Source organism: Hyperolius riggenbachi, chromosome 11 (genome assembly GCF_040937935.1).
Source record: "Hyperolius riggenbachi isolate aHypRig1 chromosome 11, aHypRig1.pri, whole genome shotgun sequence".
NCBI classification, from domain to species: domain Eukaryota; kingdom Metazoa; phylum Chordata; class Amphibia; order Anura; family Hyperoliidae; genus Hyperolius; species Hyperolius riggenbachi.
In genome coordinates this window covers 50295683-50308539 of record NC_090656.1, presented here as the reverse complement: position 1 = coordinate 50308539, position 12857 = coordinate 50295683, and the positions used below count along the sequence as shown (strand labels likewise).

The 12857-nt window shown below is 45.2% G+C and overlaps 1 protein-coding gene across 5 annotated transcripts in view; it reads right to left on the bottom strand.

Moving 5' to 3' along the window:
- NRXN2 (neurexin 2) overlaps positions 1-12857 on the bottom strand; it is a 1344669-nt gene that overhangs the window by 1209152 nt on the left and 122660 nt on the right. Inside the window, exon 1 of one of the 5 annotated variants that reach the window (XM_068260063.1) lies at positions 5072-5092. The exons of 3 other annotated variants lie outside the window; for them this stretch is intronic. The gene's annotated coding sequence lies outside the window, so the exon portion shown is untranslated. Of the gene's footprint in view, positions 1-36; positions 58-5071; positions 5093-12857 lie in introns of those variants that run through there. One more of the 5 variants, XM_068260061.1, reaches the window with a different exon arrangement.

Genomic DNA, 12857 nt, shown 5'->3' with positions numbered 1-12857 from the left:
TAGCCACAAGTGTCACCCTATATAATAAAACCCTACCTGTCCCTGCGTCATCCTCCTCTGCCCCTGGTCAGTGCTTCCAGACCTGACAGTTTGCTGTCTGTGAACCTCATTGCATTGTGGGAAATAACAGCTTTTTCCAACTGCCAAGCAAACAACTACCTGTTTGCATATACTTCGGACAGTGTGTGGCACGTCTGTGTGTGCGTTGCAGGAGGGGGGGGGGGGGTAGCTGCCATGGCCTAGTGCCCGTTTAATGGGTGGGCCTTTTTACTAGTTTATCAGTAATATTAGAGGAAGTCTCAACTAACCTGCTTGCCTGAGGGAAAGCAGGAATGGTTGTTTGGGGCAGGTTTGGAGGCATTCAAATACTTACTGAGCCTCCAGTGATGTCTTGTAGCCTTCCTGCAGCTCCTAGAGGTTTTCGAGCACCATGCACGGAAGCTGGAATGTCACCTGCACCGATGCAGGTCAGGTGATACGGCGGCTCGCATGCACGGAGGACGCCGGAAAGCTGCAGGAAGGCTACAAGACGGCACTGGAAAGTAGGCAAGTATTCAGGGAGAAGGTTTGTGCTTTTTCAGCCGGTCGCTCTAGCAACCGGCAAGCACATGTATCTGGTATCAGGTGATCCCAACTGGTGCCACATACTGTGGACTCTATTTTTCTATAGTTCTGCTTATTTTTTTATTCTCCCCATTTTGCAAACACTGTATACACAGTTTCAAATTTAGACATAGCTGATTAATAACTCAAGAGAGTCTCATCTACTTAATTCAGATGGCAGACTATTCTTTATTTTCGTGCGCAAACATTGATTTTACTTTATTGTACAGAAAATGTCGTTTTGATAAACATCTGCACAAAATGTGTAACAAATAAATCATCATGTGTGTTTTTAAAAAAATGTCTTAGGTCCTTTGCTGCTTAAAACCGTATGAATTGGGTGGGTGTTGAGGTTTGAAGTGTGAGATCTGCGTTTTGTTTATTGAGATGGAAGAAAGGGTTAAAGGAAACTGGTGTTGCGAAAGCTATGATGTCTCCCAGATATCTTGCTGCTTGCCTGGCTGCCTCCCTAATCATCATTCCAATACATTTCCATTCACTGACCAAGAAGCAGCCTGCAGATCAGATGCTCTGAGTGACTCCAGCGTGACTTCACTGGCTGTAAGCTTGTGCTAAGAGGGTGACTCAGACCCTGGAAGCAAGAAGACTGACTTGCCAGCCACGCAATTCACTTTTTTTTTAATACATATTTTCACATGAATGAACACAACATGATTTTGAATGTATTATGCATAAATATAGATTAGAAACAAAATGACTGTAGAGTTTCCAAAATAATAAAGGCAATACCTGATGCATTAGTTCCTAGATTCTTAGCTCTTCTTCAGCAACCCACAGGTGCATGCTCTCACTCCCAGTCAGCCAGAAACATTCTCCCCTTGAAGGACTCCTGAAGTGAGAGCGATATGGAGGCTGCCATATTTATTTCCTAGTGAACTTCCAGAATAAATATCTACTCAGCAGCACTGCAAAGGCTTAGCGTTTCTTTAACAGTTTCACAGCATCAGAACTTTGTTTTTCTTACCCTCATTTTTAGCTGCACAGGAGAAAACTGCCCGGGCATTTTCCCCTGATGCTGTGCAAAGCATGATAGGATTTCTGATGTTGTTGTTCTGCCGTTATGGTGCAATTTTTTTTTTTTAATGTGAGATTTGAAGCCTAGTGCATGCTGCTGGGAGGGGTGATCAGGACACAGGACAGTTGGAACTGTGTCTTGTGCTCCCTGTCACCTCCTTTTAACCAAAAAGATGGCTGCCCCAATGGAATCACAAACATTTGCCTGTTCTTTTAAAACAGGGGGGGGTATGAGATTATATTACCCATCTATTTTAATTAACATAACAAATGTAACTTAATGACAGTATGTTTGTTTAGGTTGAAGTTCCCCTTTAAACTCAATAGCAGCTTCAAACAGAATGCTTCCTTTGAAGGCTACTTGTGCATGGCGAGCCTCTGTCGGCATAATTTCTTTTGCTGCCTAGTGCTTCCAAATGAGCTGGTGGCAGGGAGCAGTTATATTTATCTGTTTCGGATGGCTTTTTCTCTTCCTCCACCAGTGGCTTTGAATTTCCAGCAAGTCTTCTGGGTCCCAATCACATGATAGGACATGTGATCAGGATCCAGGAGACCACATTACAGGGCCACCTGGTGGGGGAAGAGGGATGGTGGAAGAGGGATGATGGAAGAGACTTGACTCTCCCATCACCCTTTTCCACCACCGGGTTGTGCTGTAAGGTTAACATGGTCTCTTGGATCCCGATCTCATGTCATATCATGTGTTGGGGCCCAGAAGACATATCAGGAGGAGTAAGTCACTGCCACAGTGGAGGAAGAAGAAATCGATCCAGCCGTCCTGACATGTATGTATGAGAGCTCCCTGCCACCACATACCTTGCCGAGGCTGCCAGGCTGGGGAAGCCAAACTTCCCCAGCGGCAGGAAAAATTTGGCCCTGCAACCAAATAAAGTTTTACTTTATTTGGCTGCTAATTGCTAAATGATTAAGCAATACCAGATACCTGGCTATCCTGCTATTCCTCTGCCTCTAATACTTTCACCCATAGACCCTGAACAAGCATACAGCAGAACAGGAGTTTCTGACATTGTCAGATCTGATAAGATTAGCTGCATGCTTGTTTCTGGTGTTATTCAGACGCTACTGCTGCCAAATAGATTAGTAGGGCTGCAAGTCAACTAGTGTTTTTTAAAAGGAAATACACATGGCAGCCTCCATATTCTTTTCACTTCAGGTTCTCTTTAACCAGTTCACTCCCAAGGGTTTTTACCCTAACGGACCAGAGCGATTTTCACCTGTCAGTGCTCCTCCCTTTTATTCCCTAATAACTTTATCACTACTTAGCACAGGAAAATGATCTATACCTCGTTTTTTTCTCCACCAATTAGGCTTTCTGTGGGTAGTACATTTTGCTAAGAATTTTTTTATACTAAATGCATTTTAACGGAAAAAATAAGAAAATAATGGAAAAAAATCATTATTTCTCAATTTTCGGCCATTATAGTTTTAAAATTAAATGTTCTCCTGTCGATAAAACTGACATTTTATTTGCCCAGTTGTCCCAATTATTAAACCATTTAAATTATGTCCCTATCACAATGTATGGTGACAATATATTATTTTGAAATATAGGTGTTATTTTTCTGTTTTGTTTTGGTTTTTTTGTGTCCGCTCCATAATCACAAGCCCCTATGTAGTATAGTAAAAGTATTTTCCCCTCATAAAATATAGATTAATAAAAGCAGAGTCCCTAAGGCAACTATTTATGTATTTTTTTAGGGGGGGGGGGGTTGGAAGTGTAAGCTATTAATTTTATTAGTATTGTGTTTGTTTGTTTGTATGTATGTGCCTGTATGTGTAATTTTACTTTTTGACCACAAGATGGCGCCAGTGAACACTCTCTCGTTATAGGAAGTGTTCACTTTTTTCTCTACATTTAAAGGAGAACTGTAGTGAGAGGTATATGGAGGCTGCCATATTTATTTCCTTTTAAGCAATACCAGTTGCCTGGCTATTCAGCTAATCCTCTGCCTCTAATACTTTCAGCCATAGGCCCTGAACAAGCATGCAGCATATCAAGAGTTTCTGACAAATTTAGACAGATATGACAAGATTAGCTGCATGCTTGTTTCTGGTGTGATTCAGACACTTCTTTAGGCAAATAGACCATCAGGGCTGCCAGGCAACTGGTATTGCTTAAAAGGAAATAAATATGGCAGCCTCCATATCCCTCTCACTACAGTTCTCCTTTAACTACACTGTAACGGTTTCCTGTTTCATGAATGGACATGGCCGCTGATCGCGGTCATGTCCATTCATTCCGGGCATTGCGATTGGGTAGAGGACCGCTCAGTCCTCTTCCCCAATTGCCGAACATGGAATCCCAACGGAAACGGCGATGGGAGCTGCGCATACGTGCGGAGTGGCGGCGGAAATGCGCAATGTATCAAAATGTCATGTTGCCGTTAACAGGCTCAAACATGACATTTTAATACGGTACAATGCTGTTAAGTGGTAAATCAAATGGGCACTTTTCCATGGGTGGAGTAGCATAGTGGATAACACTCTCATTGCAGTATTAAGATACGTCGTATGTTCAAATATAGACCTAGACACCATTTGCATGGGGTTTGTATCAGTGACTACAACTCATGGGATCCCCCAGAAAAAAAAAACTTTAATGCCCCCCCCCCCCCCCCCCCCCCCCAATGTTCACACCCCATATTACAAGGGTCCTAAAACAAGTGTGGCTCTCATGATCTTCACACCCATAGCAGGTTTAGCCACAAAATCACCTGATCTGAAGTATAGTCCCCTGTAACGGAGGAAGGGAAGGTTAGTAGTTGGGCCCCCACAGCTCTGGGCCCTCCTGCGATCGGAGGGGCTGATCCCCTCTAGTTACCCCCCCCCTGGTTTGTACGTTCTCCTTGTGTTTGTGTGTTGAGTTTACTCCAGGCGTTTTTAGATTTTTTCCTTTACTAAGTGAACATTCCAACACATGATTGCATTATTCTGTGCTGCAATATATGTATGTAGGATAGAAGAGATGGTGTAGTGCGTTCCAGCCCCTGCTAGTTCTGATATTGCACATGCAAATACACATCCTGTGCCTTCCGATTTGCCAACAGGCTTTCCCAGAAGCCAATATTATTCCAAGTGCTGCAGTGCTTGAGCACTTGCCTTGCCACTCTCTCATGTTTTAGGGTTAGGTGTATAGGTAAGGGTTTTCTTGGGGGGGGGGGGGGGGGATGGGAAGGTTACAGGATCTGGTAAGTCAGGCAAGCTAATAGAATAACAGTAATTATTTTTTATTACCAATATTTTACTATCGGCAATAACTCAGACCCACCTCAGCGTGCTTCTACTGAATGCAGCCAGTAGAGACTGGACTGTGAGCTCCTCTGAAGGACAGTTAACAGCATGACTATGGACTCTATGAAGTACTGCAGAACATGCCAATGCATAGGACAGATTTTTTTTTATGATCACTTACCGGAATGATTGGAAACAATTGGTCATTTGCGGGATTGTAAGGGGTTATTTTAATACATATAGATAACTGCGCCTCAGCGGCTCTTGGACTTTGAAGCAAACCTGAAGCAAAAATAAACTTATGAGATAATGAATTGTATGTGTAGAACAGCTAAGAAATAGAACATAAGCAGCAAATAAAGAGTCTCAAACTGTTTATCTGTACAGGAAGAATTAAAAAAAAAAAAACTTCAGTTATCTATAGAAAAGAGCTTCTCTGAGCCATCCAACCCACTGAGTCAAATAAAGTCCTGTTTTCTGAAGCACTTAGAGTCTCAAGCCATAATTAAAATGGCTTTTTTCCTTATATATAGCAGGGGCATGTGTGCCCCTGCTAAAACGCCGCTATCCCGCGGCTAAACGAGGGTCCTTTCCCCTCCAAATCCCCCCTGTGCTGCCCGGGGAGCGCTTCCGTGTGAGGCGGGGCTATGAGCTGCAGCCCTGCCTCACACGCGTCTATCAGTCTTCCTTCACTGAGAGGGGCGGGGGAGAGGCGGAGATCAGCCGCTGATAGACGCGTGTGAGGCAGCCAGGCAGGGCTGCAGCTCATAGCCCCGCCTCACACGGAAGCACACAGGGGTATCAAAATCTACGACCAAGTTGGTCGTGATTTTGCAGGAGGGGGATTTGGAGGGGAAAGGACCCTCGTTCAGCCGCGGGATAGCTGCGTTTTAGCAGGGGCACACATGCCCCTGCTATATATAAGCAAAAAAGCCATTTTTATTATGGCTTCAGACTCTCTTTAAATAGCCAAGAAACTGTGAGAGACAGTTTGAGATAAAAATTTACTGCAGGAAAGTTCAAAGGGTCACTATTTCTGCTTTGTTTTATAGCATAAAACACTGAGTGTGGGTTTAAACTGCAAATATGACAGAAAGAGGAAATGTTATTAAAAACATAAGCTATAATTGAAAATAAAAATAGAAGACTTTTCTTCATCTTCATTAACCTCCTTAGTGGTAACCCCATGCTGAACACGGGGAAAGCTGCTGCGGAGAATTTCTCAGGCCCCGCTGGGCTGATTTGCATACATTTTTTTTATACATGCAGCTAGCACTTTGCTAGCTGCGTGTTACCTACGATCGCCGCCGCTCCGCGCCGATTCGCTGCTAGCCGCTGCATTAGAGGGTGCCCCCCCCCGAAACCCCGTGCGCTGCCTGGCCAATCAGTGCCAGGCAGCGCTGAGGGGTGGATCAGGACTCCCTCTGACGTCACGATGTCGATGACGTCATCTCGCCTGTCGCCATGGCGACGGGGGAAGCCCTAAAGGAAATTCCGTACAGAACGGGATTTCCTGATGGGCCTGATTGCCGGAGGCGATCGGAGCGGGTGGGGGGATGCTGCTCAGCGGCTATCATGTAGCTAGCGCTAAAGCTAGCTACATGATTTAAAAAAAATTTTTTGAAAATAGTGCTGCACTGCCTCCCTGGTGGATTTAATTGACCGCCAGGGAGGTTAATGGCTATTCATTCTACTATCCATAATACACATACAATTCATTACATCATAGTTTTTTTGTTTTTGTTCTTTCATTTCCGGTTAGCTTTAAGGAACCATATAGAGGAAGATATAATGGAAAATACATCATAAACAACCAGCCAACATGGATTTACAAAACACAGATGTTTGCAGAAAAATGTATTTTCTGTGTATGAGAATTTTAGTACATATAAAGACAGAGTAGCAGCTGTAGATGTAGTATATTTGGACCTTGTAAAAAGCATTTTGTACAGTTCTTCACAGATGCTTAATCTGTACTTGAAGGTCTGTTTAGGAAACACAATATGGAAATGGACAAAACAGGTTTACAGACTCCATTCAGCGCTGAAAACAATGATTCATTCTCTGAATGGTCTGACGCCGGCCACACCACACGATTGATCTGAATGCGATTATTTTACATTATGGATTTTAAAGTGATCAAGTGAAACAATCAGTGTGACGGATGCTTGGGATGTATCATTTGATAATCGTATGAAATTCGTTTGAATAACTATGACGTGAAATAAATTGTTCTTGAATTTTAACATAAGTCTAACAGTAAACAGGTGGCTAAAGGACAACTGTAGAAAGAGGGATAGGGAGGCTGCCACATTTATTTCTCTTTAAACAATACCAGATGCCTGGCAGCCCTGCTGGTCTATTTGGCTGCAGTAGTGTCTGAATCACACCAGAAACAAGCATGCAGCTAATCTTGTCAGATCAGACAATGTCAGAAACACCTGATCTGCTGTATGCTTGTTCAGGGTCTATGGCTAAAAGTATTAGAGGCAGAGGATCAGCAGGATAGCCAGACAATTGGCATTGCTTCAAAGTATATACATATGGCAGCCTCCCTATATCTCTCACTTCAGTTGTTCTTTAAGTGAATATAAACAATGTGAGGAAGCAATGTGTGGACAGAATACCTTACTTTCAGGTGTAATGTACTTGTCAAACTGCACTATAGTTATTTTCCTCTCATCTCTGGATTAGGGCGGGAGAGTCAATCAGCATAAGAAAAAACAATGAAAGCCAGACTACATTTCCCAGCATCCTCACATTACTGTAAAATTATGGGTGGTACAGTAACTTAGTGGATGGTACTTTTTCTTGCAGTACTGGCATCCCAGCTTCAAATACACAACTATACAGAAACACCCATTCTGCTCCTCCTTGCAATTAACTACTGAGTATCCCTGTACTGTAGTCCTACATAAGCAAGGACTGTTTGTTCTCAGTGCTCGGGGCTTAACACTTTCCCATGAATCTGTGTAGTTCCATGTTCTTTTCTTGGGTTGCAGCAGTAAGTGGTGCCTAAGAGTGCTGTAGGTGGATTGGGAAGGTACCTACCTTTCGTTGTGCCCCATGAGATTCTGTATGCCCTCCTTTCAAGCTACAGTACCTACCAAGTTGCACTGCATACATATTTACCAAGTTGGGTAACTTTCAAGGGAGGTTATAATGAAGACAGAAGATATGGCCATAATGGGGTGTCTCTATTTATGATGTATTCTTTGCGAAACCAGTATCTCTTTTTCACATTAGCGGTACAGTGCCTTAAAAAAGTATTCCAATGGAGTATTGTCTATTGGACCACAATAAGCTGTACATTCAAAAGAGCTAGGCTTTATGTAAGAGTGGACAGAAAAAAAAAGACCATTACTTGGGGTTAAAAATAAGAAGGCACATTTTGAGTTTGCAAAAAGGCAAGTGGGTCACTCCCCAAATGTAAGAAGGAAGATGCTCTGGTAAAACGATAGTAATAATGGTTTAGACCTTGATCTAATAGAAAATCTGTGGTCAGACTTGAAGATTGCTGATCAAGTGAAAAGCATCCAACATGAAAGAGTTGGAGCAGCTTTGCCTTGAAGAATGGCCAAAAAAAAACAGTGGCAAGATGTAGCAAGCTCATAGAGACATATCCAAAGTGACTAGCAGCTGTAATTGCCGCAAAAGGTGGCTCCACAAAGTACTGAATTGGGGGGTAGTTGAATAGCTATGCATGGTGAAGCTTTCAGTTATTTTGTCCTAGTTGTTTGCTTCACAATAAACCAAACAATGCATTTTTCAATTGCTCAAAAGGTGGATCAGGTGTGTATTTTATCCCACAAGTGGGGCTTGCACTCTCTTGCAGGTAGGCACTTATCTGTTTTTAAGTAGCGCTGTTCATCTCTTTGCCGCGTACTAATGCATTTTTCAAGTTGTAGGCATGTTCTGTCCGTGAACAGCTGCAAACCCTCAAATAGTCCAGTTTAATTCCAGGTTGTGAAGCAACAAAACATGAAATATCCCAAAGGGGGGGGGGGGGGGGGAGACACTTTTGAAGGACTCTGTAGCTACATTGGTTTTCAGCTCCTGCTAAATAGAGGACTTCCATTATGAGGAAAAACTAGCAAAGGAATACTATTGATTCACATATTTTTTTCAATTGACAGAGGAATTGTTTGGGAAGTGCTGCTAAGTACTGCTGTATACATTTTAGTAGCAACTTCATTGTTTACTGTTAGCAAAATACTTTCAAACTTTACTGACGCCAAAACTGACGGCTGACTGAGCCATGAGGAGAGGGGAAATTCCCCTCACACTTCATCAGTTAACTCTATGTGTAGCTCTGTGTGTGACAGAGAGAACAGCTGCAGCTTCTGTGTCCTGTGTTTCTGACTGACGTGTCTGAAGAGAGCAGAGGAAATGTAACTAATTGTCACAGCTTTTCATACTGTTTTTGCTTTCAGAGTTTGATATGTTTGATATTTGCTTTCTGTAGTATGAAATGCAACTCTGGCTGTGCATTGAAGCAGACACCCCTTCTGCAATTGATTTGTCCCAAGATAGCTAAATCCTACCCTCAATAAATTACAGCTGTTGCCTCTGATATCTAACATGAAAAGTAGGAAAATGTTTACACAGCTACTTAGACATTATTTGTACATTGTCATTTTAGAACACTTGGGTATCGATAGTATTCCTTTAACTAAACTAACTAAATGTATTCACCACGAGAAGGGTAGATAATGTCAGCATACTTTAAAAAACACATATAAACACTAGGGATGGTCAGGAATGTCAATTTCCAATTCCATGGAAATTCCGATTACCAATTTCCACCAATGCTGATTTCCTTCGTCAGATTTCCGGTTTTTCTTAATTTCCAATTTTCTGATTTTCGGGGAAATAGTTTATTAGGCATTTCTTGCATCATCAAAAAAGGAAAAAATTTGGGGGGAGAAAACCAGAAATCGGAAAAACAGAAAATCAGTTTTAGGCTTGGCAAGTTATCAGCTCACAGCTCAGCTCCTATGCCCCAATCTACCACCACCTTGTATCAACCTATGTAGCACGTCCCTGCTTGAACGGGAGGTAAAGAGCAACTCGGTTACACCCAGGCCTTGTAGGTGCAAGGTATAGGAGCTGAATGTAGAGTGAACTAAGTAACTCAGAAGAACCTAACAGGAGATAGCGAAAGTCCAGTAAAAAGCCGAGGTCATACAAGTTATCTCAGAAGCATCGAGGTACACAAGGAGCAGGCAATATCAAAGTCATGCAATCCAATGTTCCATCCAGGCGGCAATCAGAGGGTAGTCAATTATCAGGCAGAGGGTCGGTACAGGCGGCAGGCAAGGAGTAATCAGATTCCATGCAGAGGGTCAGTACAGGCGGCAGACAGAGAGTGGTCAGATTTCAGGCAAGGCCGATACACGGATAATTCAATACAAATAATCACACCCAGCAAAAGCACACAGCCAAAGCTATCATGGGCAACATGCGAGAGTCACAGCAAGGTTTAAATACTGGCAGCATCCAATCAGTAGCCGGCCACACAACACAGCAACCAATCACTCACATTGCAGCCCTGCCTGAGTGTCAGCTGATTAACAGATCAGCTGACACAACATTACAAATCCTACCTATGTGTCAGCTGACTAAGACTGGCAGCTGACTAACTTTTTTTTTTCTTAGAGAATAGGACGGAAGTAGGAATAGTTCCGTCCCCGTTCAGCGCTAGAAAGCAGAGGACCTGGAACGGTGTGCACAGCCCCATCGGGAAAACAGCTCACGTTGCTAAGAGCTGCACGCTCAGAGGAGGAAGAGGAGGGAGCGGTTTGTCTCTCACCACAGGAGCCCTCATCAGGGGATCGTACAGGTAAGTCCCTTACAACCAGTCTTATGATTAGTCTAAAATTACTGCCGTGATTGGATTTTTGCAGAAAAAAAAAATCTGCATTCTCCGATTGGTCCAAGGCTTCAGAGTTCTGTAATTGGGCCAAAATTACAGAGTTGCTGTAAATTAGAGTGACCAGACGTCCCGGATTGCCCGGGACACGTCCCGGATTCGGGGTCCGCTGTCCCAGGCTGCATGAGGTCCCGGGAAACGTCCTGCTTTCAGCAGCGGGACGTCCCGGCCTCGGGACTCTGGCCACTCTATGCTTATGAACTGGCAGCGGCGTCTGTAGATGCCGTGCCAGTTCATTGCCCGCAGCCCCGCTCCAGCCTCCTCTTCCGGTGTCTGTTCCGACACCGGCAGGCGAGCAGGGCTACGGCAAGATGGCTGCCGAAGCCCTGTACTGGAGACTATTTGTCTCCAGTACAGGGCTTTGGGCGCCATCTTGCCGTAGCCCTGCTCTGCCAGGCTGTCAGCGCGGGAGACTTCAGGAGGAAGGTGGTCCCGGGAGCAGCGCGCCAGAGGCCGGAGACTTCTGCCAGGTGAGTAAATGCTTTCTTTTTCAGGTGAAATGTTTGCCCGCATTGTTTCTTTTCTGGGTAAATGTTTGCCCCAGTGCTGGTCGTAATGGAGAAAGCTACGCTTACGGATCATTACGCGTAATTTTACGCTATTACGCATTACGAAATTACGCTTACGGCATAGACATTCAATTTCGGTACATGTCTATAATTACGCATAGCACTTACGCAATTACGCGTAAGTATACCATAATTCAGGTTATTACGTTATAGGCTTACGCGTAAAATCCTACTAGCAATTAATGCGTAAGGTCATGCTGCCAAGCGGAAAAGTTGACGCATGGATCAATGTTAGGTAGCCGCCGACTTTAACCACTTGCCGACCGCGCACTCATACCGCGCGTCGGCAAAGTGGCAGCTGCAGGACCAGCAACGCAGTATTGCGTCGCCAGCTGCAGGCTGATTAATCAGGAAGCAGCCGCTCGCGCGAGCGGCTGCTTCCTGTCAATTCACGGCGGGGGGCTCCGTGAATAGCCTGCGGGCCGCCGATGGCGGCTCGCAGGCTGAATGTAAACACAAGCGGAAATAATCCGCTTTGTTTACATTTGTACGGCGCTGCTGCGCAGCAGCGCCGTAAGGCAGATCGGCGATCCCCGGCCAATCAGCGGCCGGGGATCGCCGCCATGTGACAGGGGACGTCCCGTCACTGGCTGCACAGGACGGATAGCGTCCTGTGCAGCCCTGATCTCCGGGGGGGGAGCAGGTAGGAGAGGGAGGGGGGAATTTCGCCGCGGAGGGGGGCTTTGAGCTCCCCCCCCCCGCCAGCCACATGCAGGCATGAGAGATCGGACCCCCCCAGCACATCATCCCCCTAGTGGGGAAAAAAGGGGGGTGATCTGATCTCTCTGCCTGCTACATGATCTGTGCTGGGGGCTGCAGAGCCCACCCAGCACAGATCACTCAGCACAGCGCTGGTCCTTAAGGGGGGGTAAAGGGTGGTTAAGGGTTAATAGCAAAGCCCCCTTAAGTGCTAAGAGCCTCAAATTTGAAGAATATATTAAGGAGATCAGAAGGGATAAGAGGAAAAATTTTTGGGTGCCAGCATGTATATAGGTGACATATGATGTGGGAGAGGCGGGGAGGGCAGCGGAGCCGGCGGGGACTTAGCGTCCCTTCACCCGACAGAGCTCTGAGCTATATTAGCTCAGAGCTCTCGAAAGCATCTTTGTATTTGGGCTCCAAGGAGCCCCATTGGTCCTTAGCAGACCAATGGGGTTCCTTCAAATCAGAAGGAACCCCATTGGTCTGCTAAGGACCAATGGGGCTCCTTGGAGCCCAAATACAAAGATGCTTTCGAGAGCTCTGAGCTAATATAGCTCAGAGCTCTGTCGGGTGAAGGGACGCTAAGTCCCCGCCGGCTCCGCTGTCCTCCCCGCCTCTCCCACATGTCACCTATATACATGCTGGCACCCATGGGTGCCAGCATGTATATGAGTGACAGGTGTGGGCGGAGTGGACGGCGGGAGCCGGCGGGGAGTAGCGTGTATGCGGCAGCCGGCGGGTGAGCGGCGAGTGACGTCGGGTGC